Source organism: Aythya marila (assembly GCF_965140915.1).
Source record: "Aythya marila genome assembly, chromosome: Z".
NCBI classification, from domain to species: Eukaryota; Metazoa; Chordata; class Aves; order Anseriformes; family Anatidae; genus Aythya; species Aythya marila.
In genome coordinates this window covers 86,054,036-86,067,271 of record NC_139080.1, presented here as the reverse complement: position 1 = coordinate 86,067,271, position 13,236 = coordinate 86,054,036, and the positions used below count along the sequence as shown (strand labels likewise).

At 36.7% G+C, this 13,236-nt stretch overlaps 1 protein-coding gene across 4 annotated transcripts in view; it reads left to right on the top strand.

Annotated features, from left to right (window-relative positions):
• Positions 1-13,236, top strand: part of MCTP1 (multiple C2 and transmembrane domain containing 1) — a 281,268-nt gene that overhangs the window by 184,534 nt on the left and 83,498 nt on the right. The gene's annotated exons all lie outside the window — the stretch shown is intronic.

Here is a 13,236-nt window from a genome sequence, read left to right as displayed (position 1 = left end):
TACTTCTGTTAATTTTTGCTTGTTCCCCTCGTATAATGTTTATATTCTTATAATTTGCTTTTATTATTTAATAGAGGTGCTTTTACATATCACAAAGATGATATTGTTGTTCTGTCTTCTATATACCGATATGCTACACCTGTAACTTCTGTAGAATTACAAACTCTGAACCCAAGTAGTTGCTTGATTGCTAAGAATTAGTATCCTTGGCTAGATTAAAAACAAACAAACAAACAAACAAAAAAAAACAACCAACCAAACAAAAAACTTTAACATCATTATTGCAAACAAACTACTACCTTTAAAACATCAAGCTCTGTTTTTAGTTCATTTGGTTTTATTTAAATAAAACTTGGTTTAGATTTAAATAAAACTAATATTTCTTCATAAACATTACCGTCATTAATATTAAACTTTGTGCTCATACTAAATTTGGACAATTCCAAGCTTCATCACAGACTGTGTTTCTCAGATGAATGTCTTTTGACTTTGATTTTCAAAACTGTATAAGCTACAAATGAGACCAGAGTTCCTGTTTGTTTGGTTTTTGCATATGGGAGTTGCATGAGGAGTTAAAATCTATGCATGGTTACACTTTCTGGAACATCCAGATTAATGAAATTGGCTGAAATACTGAAGTTAGGAACTTTTTCATCAGAGATGTGAACAGAGAATGTTTCTGATGTTGCTTTGATTAATTACAGTGAAAGTGTGGTGATATTGCTATGAGCTTAGGTGCCTGCAGCTTGGGTCTCTGCAACTTGGAGAAATCAAACTAGGCATTGGAGCAGCAATACAGGATACTTTGGAGTATACTCATCTTAGGATGACCAAAATTTCATTGGAAAATGCATTGCCTACATAAAACTCATATGCTTATGCTGCTATTACTGCTCCAGTTTGTGAATATTCATCAGTCCAAGACCATTTTTAAAATGCATTTGGAACACCTACCTGTAAAAGAGAAGGGAAATGGAATTACATGATGTTTATTGTGGCAAATTAAATTATTTCTTTCTCTTGGTGCACTGCTGTGACCATGGAAAAAGACATGTTGCTATTAAATCATGGTGGTTTCTGATCATAGAACACATTCAATGTGATAAGAGAGTAGCTGGGAATGCATAGGCACAGAATTTGAGTGGAGTGGGCTGTAGCGAGCGTACTTTATTATTGTAGTTATAGTGTTGCAGTAGAATTTTGTTATTGATTATATGTATATAAAAAGATATTTGTGTTGTTGTTGCTGTTTATTTAGTTTTCTTTTAGTATTTATTTCGCTGTAGAGGATACATTATTGTTATTTGCTGTAGAGGATACATTATTGTTGGGGTCAGTACTGTGGCTTCATCAATGTGTTGCTGATCTGCATCCAGAAATTTTATCTGTGCTTCTTAAGCTGATGTTATTCTGTCCAAAGATCACATTATCCCTCTATTGGACAAAACATCCATAGCATATTTTGATCAGCTAAGTTGTATCTACATGAACTTCTATCATGATTGTAAACCTTGGATTTAGCTGGTTTCTGGAGTTTCAGAGGTATTATGGCTCCTTGAAAAATTGCGTATCTTTCATGGGAGTGGTTCACTTTCACGTGTAGTACTGAGTTGTGCTTGCACACAGGTTATGCTGCAATTCAATAGGTTTTATAAAAAAGCTGTACTTGTATGTATCATTTTCATCTCTTCACTATTATATAAATCGTATCTTCTCTTGAAGTTGTCTCCCTGAGGTTAGAGAATGTCACAGTGAAATGTCAGTCCCAGAAAGGAGATGAGAAATAGGCCATTCTGTAGGTTTCCAGCTTTGTAGGCAGACTAATAAATAATGTACTAGAAGTAAACTTTTAAACTAACCATTTCTTCCTTCTTGTTGAATTTGAAGACATACATTGACAGATGATATCACAATAGAGGCTTACAGCCATTTCACATAAGTTAAATACGTGAGCGTTGATTTTTCAGACCTCATATTGCCCCAAATTCTTAGAGTGACACTTACAGGCAACCTTTTCTCATACCTTACCCCATGGCTTTGCTTTCCAGGGGGACCCCTGCTACAAGACCACATAAGAAGAAATTCTGGTTGACTAGCTCAGTTTTCACAAATATAATGGGTTAGTTATAATGAGAGAGAAGTCCTGGAAAGCCAGACTGCTCTTGGAAAATGACAGAAAGCCTTGATTAATATGGTGACTCTATAATAAGCTACAGTTACCTGCTTTATGCTCTTTGCACTCTGAAGTGTTCACTGCAGTTTCTTTTAAAATCATTCTTCTTGGAGAGTCTCAATGTTAGCAGGAAACACTAAAGGTGCTGGTTATATATACTCCAGAACTTACATGTCTCAAACTTTTAAATTATTTGAGACGTTTTTAAAAAGGAAATGCTTTCTGAGAGCTTTATCGTGGTGCTCCTTATTCATCCTTTCTCAAAGTTATCTGAAAGTACCAGCTCAACAACTGGTGCTTCACAAACTGTACTTAGAAGCACAGAGACCTAGAAGCTAAATTTTCAACATTCTGGATTATGCATTTCCTGGGTTAAGCAGTTATTTTACCTGTTTCTGTTGTACTTCATAAGCTCTTTGCCTTCATTAGGGATTTTGCATGAATGACTTAAAGTTTCATCTTTTTTTTTTCTTTTTTCCTTTCATGTGCCTCAGTAATCCACAGTAGAAGAATAATTGTGAATAATAATTGGATGTAATTTTTTAAAAATGTTGGTGCTGATCTTACTGTGACATGATATTAAGCTGTTTTGTGGGTTATATTCCAGTTGTTTTTTCACTTGTTTGTTGTTTTTTTTGTTTGTTTGGTTGTTTTGTTTTGTTTTGTTTTGTTTTGTTTTGTTTTCCACCTATGCAAAGATATTTGCAAACAGCTCATGAAATATGGGTTGATCTGGCCATAGTGATGTGACTTCCGATTTGAACTACTGTGTTTTATATTCTTTCCTCCTTCTTTCTGTCCTGTTAAATAACGGAAGTGCATAGCAACAAAGTTAAGGTTTCAGTGCAAAGGAGCTTTTACTCTGTCACAAACATACCTGTTTTGTCTCCAAGATAATTAAAAATGTGTCACTTCTTAAGCACCTAAATACAGTATAAAAGAACGGAATATGTGCAGAGGGCCTTTGCTGTAAATTCACCTGATTTGCTGGATTTAGTGCAGATTTCTAGATTAGTTGAGCAGTTAATTTTTGTATATTTTTTTATTCCTTAATTACTATAATTCAGGCAGAAGAACTGTATTAGAGTAATGCAAAAGTTGTTTTGTTTTGTTCTTTTTCCTCTCTGGAGTAATCTACTGTGGGCACTGAATTGTCTACTAAATTGGGCCTAATTTCCATCCATTTCTTGACCAGACATTTGTGTTCTTGCAGATGTCAGTGGGTGCAGTGTAGGGGGAAAAAGTGTACTTTTTTTTTTTTTTTTTTTTTTTTTCCCAGTACTGTCATTTCTCACCATAATGAGCACAAAAATAATTGGACAACTGAGCTATCAGTAAAAGGACACACTTCAACATGAGTCAATGAATTATTTTACGGGACAAACTTTAATCTTTAAATGTGATTGTAGATAATTTGTGCTACCATCTGTCCATTTGGAATTCTTTTAGCCTTTTCAGTCGTTATACAGTAAGTGCTGCTGTGTTTAACATTAACATTTGATATTTTACACATTTAATTTCTGTACTGCTGCGTGGTCCTTGGGGAGCTTCGCTCTAGTGCTACATGAGAGAGACAAAGTATTGATCAGTTAACATTTCAGCTACATTTATGTATGTCGCAAAATTAATGAAAATGCCAGACAAAAATGTCAGAGTGCACAAAAAGGTAGAATTTAAATTTGGTAGTTTAATGAAAAGTTTAAGATGTGCATTATCAAAAATGTCCCCTTGCCTTTAAAGTACAATTCATAACTGGGTAACTAAAAGGAACCACATATTTTACTTAGAGGAACATTGAACATGAAATATGAGGGAATATATAATCTTCGAAGTGTTTGGTATCCCAAAATGGCCTCAGTAAAGCACTTTAATTGCCTGCTTGAACATTTAACTGTTACTCATAAAATAAACTTGTTTCCTTTCTAATTTGGAAGCAGAGTATCCTCACCTGATCCCACACATACTTTTCAGTATGTCTTCAAATTAATGCTCTCTGTGAACATGCCCGTACATTCTTATTCCTCTGAATCTTTCAACACATGTGCATGCGTGCACACAGAAAATATTCTTTTTTAGGCTTTGAAATATTGATAAAATGGTGCACCCTGCATCCAAGCCATTTATCAGGTCTAACTCACCTTCTCTTTGTCTTCTAATGTTACACAACTCATGTGTGGAAATGACATAATAGTGTCCCTAGCCTTTGATTAAGTGTTAGCTCTCTTGCACACACACCGTTTAATTGCGGTGGTGTCATGCTAATTAACTGAAACTGTGATGGAAATAGAAGAAAAAAAAAGAGCTGGTCAGTGACAGGAAATGAGACAGTAAAATAATTTTGTCTACTTGCTTGGCTTTTCCCTGTTGAAGAGGGAAATTCTCACTATGATACATTTCAGAAGCAGCTTTCACTAAATGCTAAAGGACAAAGATTATATTTTGGAGAAACTTGAGATGGTATCATCAGGAGGTGGGAATGCATTTCCGTTAATTATAAAATATTTTTCTTTTTTTTTCACACTGTAATTTTGGGATAAACAGAATTTAGGAGATATATTAAAGAACTCACAGATTTTTATCCTAGTCGATATCATTTTGGGGGATATGACGTATAAACACCATCAAATTGCCTTTTACTAAACCCAGTGAAGTGGTTCATTGGATTGGCTTTGCCACCTGTCGTCTAGAATTTGAAATTGGATGAAGTTCTGGTAAGGTAGTTGCAAAACCTTTTACATCCTAAAAAGCCTTTCCAAGAACTCCTGTTGGTGTCAAAACTGCCAGTTCTCAGAAGTTTGCAGAGGTAAAGCGACATGGTAGCAGCAAGGCCAGTTAAAAGATTCTTTTCCAATGCAGGGCACACACATCTACAAGAGCCTTTCAGCTTTTCATCAGGTCTGTCCCTACCAAAAGGGAAGAGAATAAGGTATACTAGACTGCTGCCATTCTGTTTTTCCAGAAGTACAGCAAACAGAGGAAAAAAAAAAAAAATCTACATCCTGTTTTCTCTTTCCTGATTTTCTATACACCAGCAGAACTGTGTGATACTGATTCAAAAATACAGTGGAATTTGAGCTTTCTGCAGCAAAAATGTGCTTGTCAGTTTTTGGAAAATGGGATAGGAAAGAAACATGTTCTTAACCTATGCATATTCCACAACGTGGTGACTTCTGGGATGTAGTTTGTTTGGTGCATAGTATTCTTGCAAGTCTGATACAAGGAAGGATTGGGCAATATTTATACGTTTAACAATTTCCTCTAGTATTTTATATTGTTTTAAAAATTAACTTTCATTTTACTTCCTTCATAGAGTGAATACATACCTAGTAAATCAGTTTAGCAGTGTGATTTGTTGCCTGAGTGCAGACTTGATGCCACTGTAGGCAGCCTAGTGTTTCCTGTGTGCTGTCCAGCTACTGTTCCAGGAGGGCATGCCTCTGTATCACATCTGTGATCACCACCCGAGTGACTGGGATACCCACCCCAGAGCATCTTAAGTGGCACTATTACCTTTAGGCACGTAAATTGCTCCCATAGCTGTTTGTTTCATCTGCATATCTTCTTTGGGTACTTACCTAGCTTCCATTGTGAGTTCTTTGGATCTTGAAGTATTTCAAGTCTCAAAGGCACCTGCGTACTGTATGAAAGTACTTCCCTTATTTAGCATGAGTAATTGAGGTGAAGAGCCTTTATGGTTTCTCAAACTGGAAACAACAGACAAGAGCATTGCTGTCACGGCTGGGTATTCCCTTATCTACCAGAGGTTTCTTCCCACTTATTTTCCTTGTCTCACTACTTAGAAAACTGTCAGTTTTGTACTGAAGGTATTTGCATATTAAAGCTTTCAAAGTGCTGATAAAACCAGATAGGTGTGATGAACCAAAATATGATTTGTCAGAAATTAAGAAAAATGATTAGATAAAATCCTGTATTTAAGGTATCCAAAAAGTTTACAAAATGAGCCTAAATTTCCTCTTCAGGCAGCGATGTGAGCAAAAGAATAGATAGCCAAATCACATGATTTACAATCTTGGGTCTGAAGTAAGTTCCATACAGCAATACCCTGAAATGATGTAGCTGTCACAAGAGACAATGACAGGTTTTGAATATGCAAAATTAAAAGTAGGGAAGAATTATATGTATAGTTTTGTAAAAATTAACACTAAATAAAATCATATGGGTATCAATACAATATTAGTACTGTGCTGTAGACAAAATGCTGACAATGTCAGGAAAAAAAAAAGAGCCTAGTATATTTTTTGATAAATGGATTAGGAAATTTTAACTTTATTTTAATATTTTATACATATGAAAGTGCTGAATCATATCTGAGAAAAGAGATTTTTTTTTTTTTCAGACTGACCACCTCAGAAATAAACGTGAACAATTTTCTTACTGCCCTTTGCCCACACAGTGGGGAGAAGGGAGGACAAACACAGGTTTATATTACCTCTGAGGACAATTGAGAATGTACAGAACTTAATGCCTGACACCCTGTCGGAATACAAGAAGACCAACTATTTTGTAGCATTAATGGATAACATACAGCTTCTAATTGACCATGCATTAATGAGTGACCATGGGTGATGTAGCACTGGAATAAGTTTCTCAGAGTGGTTGTCTCCTTGGAGATCTTAAAAAGCCACCTGTACATGGTCCTGGGCACCCTGCTCTTGGTGACCCTGCTAGAGCATGGTGGTGGAGCAGATGAATCCAGAGGTCCCTTCCAACCTCATTCTGTCATTCTGTTATGCCCAGTTTCCTTTGCCTCTATCTGCTGAAGGTAAGTGGGATTAACAACCATGCATGGCTCTGGAGTCTCTTGTTCAGAGCAGCTTGTAGGTGCCCCCAGGCTGTCTGATATTGCTGGGGCTCTCTCTGCTTAGTTTTACTAAAAGAGTGAGTTGCAGTACAGTTGCAGCTAGCCCAGCATGGCTGTGTGACCAGAGAGCAGTTGTGCAGCAAGCAAGCATCATGTACTGTTGTCGGCACTTTAATCCGGGGTGTTCAACACTCTCCTGCATACAAATAAATAAGTTAAATAAATACATAAAGAGCACCAAAATCTTGCTCTTAAAAAAGTTCATATAGCATGGATATTATATTTGGATAGTTATTTAGTAGCAGTGTTCAAAGGAGAAAGTAGTTGTGTACCTTAGTATCACTAGGTTCCCAGAGTTGTTTCACAGCTGTTGCATGACATTTTGGCAATTTAAACTTTCTTTAAGTAGTGTGCATGGGTGAATTACGAAATGCCTCAACTTTTTCATCATCTTTATGTTATGAGTCATGTAAGAACCGGATTAAATTAGATTAGATATTTGGAAGAAATTCTTCCCTCAGAAGGTGGTGAGGCCCAGGCTGCCCAGAGGAGCTGTGGCTGCCCCATCCCTGGCAGTGGCCAAGGCCAGGCTGCATGGGGACTGCTCTGGTTGAGATGTCCCTGCCCATGGCAGGGGATAGAACTGGATGATTTTTAAGGTCCCTTCCAACCCAAACCATTCTGTGATTCTATGATAATCAGCACATTTGAAATCTCATTATGAAGAGCATTTAACTTTTTATTTTAGCAGCAGTGTTATAGTTGTTTGCCTCGGAGTGAAAGAACTATGGGCAGCATTGGCTTTACAGGACTTTTCAATAATTAAAATAATCTAACATTTTATGAAATGTTTCAGTGTAGTAAAAAGTCAATAACTCGGTATATTGTATGCTATTGTGAAAAACCCAGCTGAGGAAAACTAAATACAGAAGCAGTGTTTCAAAGGTTGCATGCGGGAGGGTTAAGAAAACAGCTTGTTCAGGAGTGAAACTACCAGTTTCTTTCTAATGATCCTTAAAGCATCCTCTTTGTGTTTATATACAGTAGTTGCTTGCTTAGTAAGTATGTAGATCATAGTTGATATATAAGCTTCTGTGCCTGGATGGAAGAATTTTTTTTTTTTTAATATTTTTCAGTATGCTCAATTTTACTGCAATAAAAACATGTAATGTTTCCAAATCTTGTAATGTTTCAAATATAAATAATTAAAATGTTTGTCCTATTTATATTGTTTAACATGTAATTTTATAATTTTTTTTTGATTGCAAAAACTGAAATCCATGCCAGAAACTGAAATAGAGACCATTAATCTGAAAAAAAAAAAAAAAAAAAAAAAAAAAAAAAAAGCATAAAAAAATACTTTGTTTCTACTAGTGCTGCACCTGCTATATGACTAACAGTAATTGGTCTTCTTGGCTTGTAAATAGAGCCCCAAAAGAAAAACACCCTTAAGTAAGCATCGCAGAAGTTACCCACAAAGTTTTGCAGCATGTTCCTAAAATGGGGACAACCTAACACGCACAGATTTACCCCACATTTTGGCAAAAGAGCGATGTTGTGTGCTTCCCATTCCAAAATTGGTAGGTTTGGAAGGGAAGAGGTTGAAAGCTTGCTTCCCTCTGAGCAGAGAGTGGCAGGAAGGTGGTGATGGGTAGTGCTGCTCATGTCACGCCATGTCCAGAACTAGCAGGCCTGGCACAGAGAGGGAATGGTTAATCTGTTTCCCTCAGGACAGTAAGAAATCAAAGTGCAACAAGTCATGTGGGAGCCATTCTTCCCAAGCCTCAGATCTGGCATGTGGTATCTTGGGGTGACTCTGGCAGCTGATCAGCTCTCTTGGCCCCTCTGGGGCTGGAAACAGGACATGTCCTAGTGCTGTTCCCGTTCATTCTGCCTTGAGCTCCCGTAAGATTCGTGTAGGAAAGTTGTACAAACCACCTGGGCAGCTGTTCCTAAAGTGGGAAAACTCCTGATTTGCACAATTGTGGGAACTGCTAACAGAGTGGACAAAAGCAATAGTGTCAGACATTGCCCTTTTCTTGGACAACGTGTGTGTACAGAGTAGGCTGTCTTGAAATTTCAAGTGGGTAAACCATTGAAGCACGGTATGACAGGAGAATACTTAAGAAGTTTTGAAGTAGTCAATTTTTTTTTTTTTCATTTTTCACCTCAATCAGACACAAGCACATTATTAACATAACCCTTATTTTACAGTTTGGTCAGGTTAAACATTGTTTCCACGCGGGGTGCTTTCCATACCCAAAGAGCTGGCATTAAATCAATTTTTTTTTTTTTTTTTGGAAAGGCCTCTCTGGACCTTTACACGTAGTTCTTCCCCTTCCCCTGGTGCTGGCGCAAGGCAACAGCTGCACTCCTCAGTGACAAGGCATCACTGAGCAGCATAGTCTAGGCAGAATGTGCATGTAGATTTCTAAATTACAGGTCAAACCGATGGTTGCAAAGTTGTGAAGTCCTTTTGTAGCCTTAGCTGTGTTACTGGTAAAGGTTGGGTGTTAGTAATGGCCTATTTTGCACATTAACTTCTTTTTCTGGTCACAACAATGAATAAACAAAACTGTCTTGGTCCATTTAATTAGGTATTTTTGCAAGCAACAGTATTGTCCAGGTAGTATCTAAATACGTGAAATGCTCTTTCAGACTGTGGGGCTATGTTTTTACCAAGTGTTGTACTTAGGTGATTTAGCTTCTGTTGGAAAGCAGAATTCCAGTTGACCTTGAAGTAAAAAGTCTATGAACTGCAATAGATACTTGTTTGATATAAACAATTCATTTTTTTTTTAGTATTCAACATTCAGAAGAAAAATTTCAGGTGCTGATATCCCAAAATCTGCTTATAGTTTTGCACTAAACAAGGAAGCACAGCAAAAGTATCATTTATTTTGGTTTCACTGGTAGATTTTATTTATTCCATAAGTATTAACACTTACTCATTAGAGATAATTAACTTTGGGATCAGAATTGTTACTGAAGAGGAAAAGGGATTAATAGCTTTAAGTGCAATGGTTGTACTTGGTACTCAATAGACTTGCAACCGCATGGTAGATCTTGAATTTGTAAGTTTCCATGAATAACATCAGCAGAATTACTACTGTAGCTCTGAAGTTAAAAGACACAAACTGCTTTCCAGGAACACAAGTAGTGTAAGAAAGAATCCACTAATCTGCAAAAGAAAAAAGAAAAGGCATAATTTAGTTTTGAGATTGACCACTGCTCTCACAACTATTGTTAGCACCACAAAGTTATCTGTTAAAAGTGGTATTATGCAATTGGAACTTCTTGGGCAATTAGTGTGCAGCACTGACTGAATAGGAGACATGATTTTCTCTCCACAGCCATATAGTTGCTGTGATTAGACAAGTCTGTATTCCAGTTCTAATTGACTAGCCTCTGTAAGTAGACACTGCTCATTAATGAACACAGACAGACGCTTCCTAACCCCATTAAAAAAATATAGAAAGCTAGCAAAGAGATGTGCTCAAAAAGGAATAAAATTAATTCTGTTTTGATATACTGAATATATATTTTGCATTCATTGTTACAGGCAGTGGCACTGTATGCTTGGGAAAGTTCTGATTAAAAAAACGCAACACCTATGCCAATATAAATACATATCTTTGATTTTCTACCCTCATTATGTCTCCTCTAAATAAAACTTGAGGGATAAACACATCAAGATGATAGTAAATCTCTACTTTCATAGTAGCTCTGGCAGTACTAATGCAGGAGTTTCTGCTCTTTACTTATATTTCTTCTTATTCTTTGAGTATATGAATGTGTAATGTCAGCTTTGTTTGAAACACTCCTTTCTCAACTATTCTCATCTTAATAAAGTCAGCTTGTATAATGTTTCTGTTCTTTCTTTGTCTCTTATGAGGTCTGCCTCGTTCTGGTGTTTCTTTCATTTCATAAGGAAAGGGCAAATCTCTTCCTTATTGCAGACCAGAAGGCACAGGTGCACACATTTGGAACTCTATTTTACATATTTTACAATGATGAATTCTTCAATTTGCAGGCAAAATGTATTTTTTTTATAATTAAAAGCAGTGAATTCCTTTGAAGATGAGTGGTCAGTACTGGGTCAGTACTGTAAAGTCTACTGTTAATGATTATTTAAGCTTTTTTTTTTTTTTTTTTTTTTTTTTAAGGAAGAACGATTATACTCTGATTGGTCCACAGTATTTTTTTTTTGCTGTTTTTCCTCTAAGAAGCTCTAGTTCTAGCAGATGCTGTATTACTTTAACGTGACTGAAGAAGTTAAAACTAGATATTTTTAATATTTGCTGCCATCTTAATTATTACTTGCTAAAAGCACGACTGTTAGCAGAAGGATTATGAGTTAATAAAATGTCATAGTATTAGTATATAAAACAATATAATTTTCCCAAGATAATGATTAACAGTGTAAGGCAATGTTAAGAACGTTCAAAGCCTATTCCCTAAATGTGCTTGATTTTCATCTGTTAGGAACAGTAGCATAATATTGTAGTATGTAAATACAGAAATATAAACAGAGAAATATTTTGGAGGAATTTATTTTCAAGAAGAGGTGACTAATGAAATCTCTTCTGAGCTTGTTGAGCTCTGTTTTTGCATAATGTCACTACGTTCCTAGCATTACAACTTGAAATCAATCTGAAGAGTGTTTTTAATGCTGCGTATTAATTCACCAGTGTGACTCCAGTGAAACATATCAAAAATTATTTATTCATCACAGTCTATTAGCTAAAGCATTCATAAGATAACTTCTGTTCACTGGCAGGCCATCAGTATGTAGGTATTCCTTTCACATCCAATAACTGTTTTTTGTGGGGTTTAGTTTTCTAACCTTTTAAGACATTTTTGCTTTCTTCCCCAGCTGTGTCAGGTTTTTATTAGGTATCTTGGTTCCATCGGTACGAACAAGATACACCTCCTTAAATTATCGATGTGCTTGAGCGTCCTCCTTCACTTGCTTTAGAGCTGAAGCCCCCAGGGGAGCTCGCTGAAGTTACCTACCACAGCAGCCACTGCCCGCCAGGGTCAGGTGCCCCCTCACCGCCCTACCTGAGCACCCGCAAGCTGAGCCTGTCCCATTCAGAGCTCTAAGAACAGGCCCATTGTCACTGCAAGAATCGCTTGTTTCCGAGGGAAAATTATTCCAGTGCTGCTTCTGAATGAAAGACACGGCTGTTGTTACTCCAGGGATATTAGGCCTCACTGCTTTTCTGAGAAAACAAATTTGCTGTAACTTTATCTGTAATTTAGTACAGAATGGGCACAAATAGGATCTACACGGTATAGAATGCGAGGCAGAAATAAGAGTTTGTTAAAGCCATGAAAGCAATGTGTAACCATTATATTTCCAAAAGCGGCCTTATCAGTTGTAGGTATAAAGGAAAAAATTTCATTATGATCTTTGCATTAGCCATCTGTTTTGACTTTACTTTAAAAGTACAATTGGAAGAGTGAGGTTTCTGTCTATACGGTGAATATAGCAAAAACTACAAGTTCCTGAAAGTAAATGCACATACTTTGCCTTGACCAACAGAATGATTACACTATAGCCTACTCAACTCTTCTTTTTAGCAAGATCCATTATTTTTATCTTTCTCTTAGTAAACTTAGAAGAGCCTTCTTATTCTCAAGTTCTACTTTCTCAAAAACATAATGTCAAAGTGTTTAAACAAAATTTCCCTTTCATTGGCTGATTCTTGCTTGTCAACATCTGTTGAACAATCAAGTGTTCAACACTGGAAGTGATAATATTAATTGTTTAAAGCCTTTTTCCTATACACGCAGGAACACAGCCCTTCCAAGCAGTGCTGGTAAAGCTGGTACACATCAGCCAGGGTATTTTATTCCATCGGAGTTCACTTTCACGGTTGTGCACTTACTCACTGCTTTACGTCCTGATTAGGTGGCAAATGTGCAAACTGCTTTCTTCATATTCTTTCTCTCTCTCCTTTTTTCCCTTTTATTTTTTTAACAGAAGAAAAAAAATCCAGTTGTAGGAGTTTGATCTTACTGATTAGCAAAGTTAAAGCTAAGAACTTAATGTGGTTTCTAATCAGCTGGCAGCTGTCATTAGTGAGTGACAATGTAGTTAATCCACCCCGACATGCAGCCCTGCTCCCAAATGCAGAAAAAGCCACCTCCAGGCACACTCCCAACCCAAGCTGAGAGCAGGCAGTGAATATCTGACCCCAGGATCTGAACCTGGGAATCTCTGGTTAGTATGCTT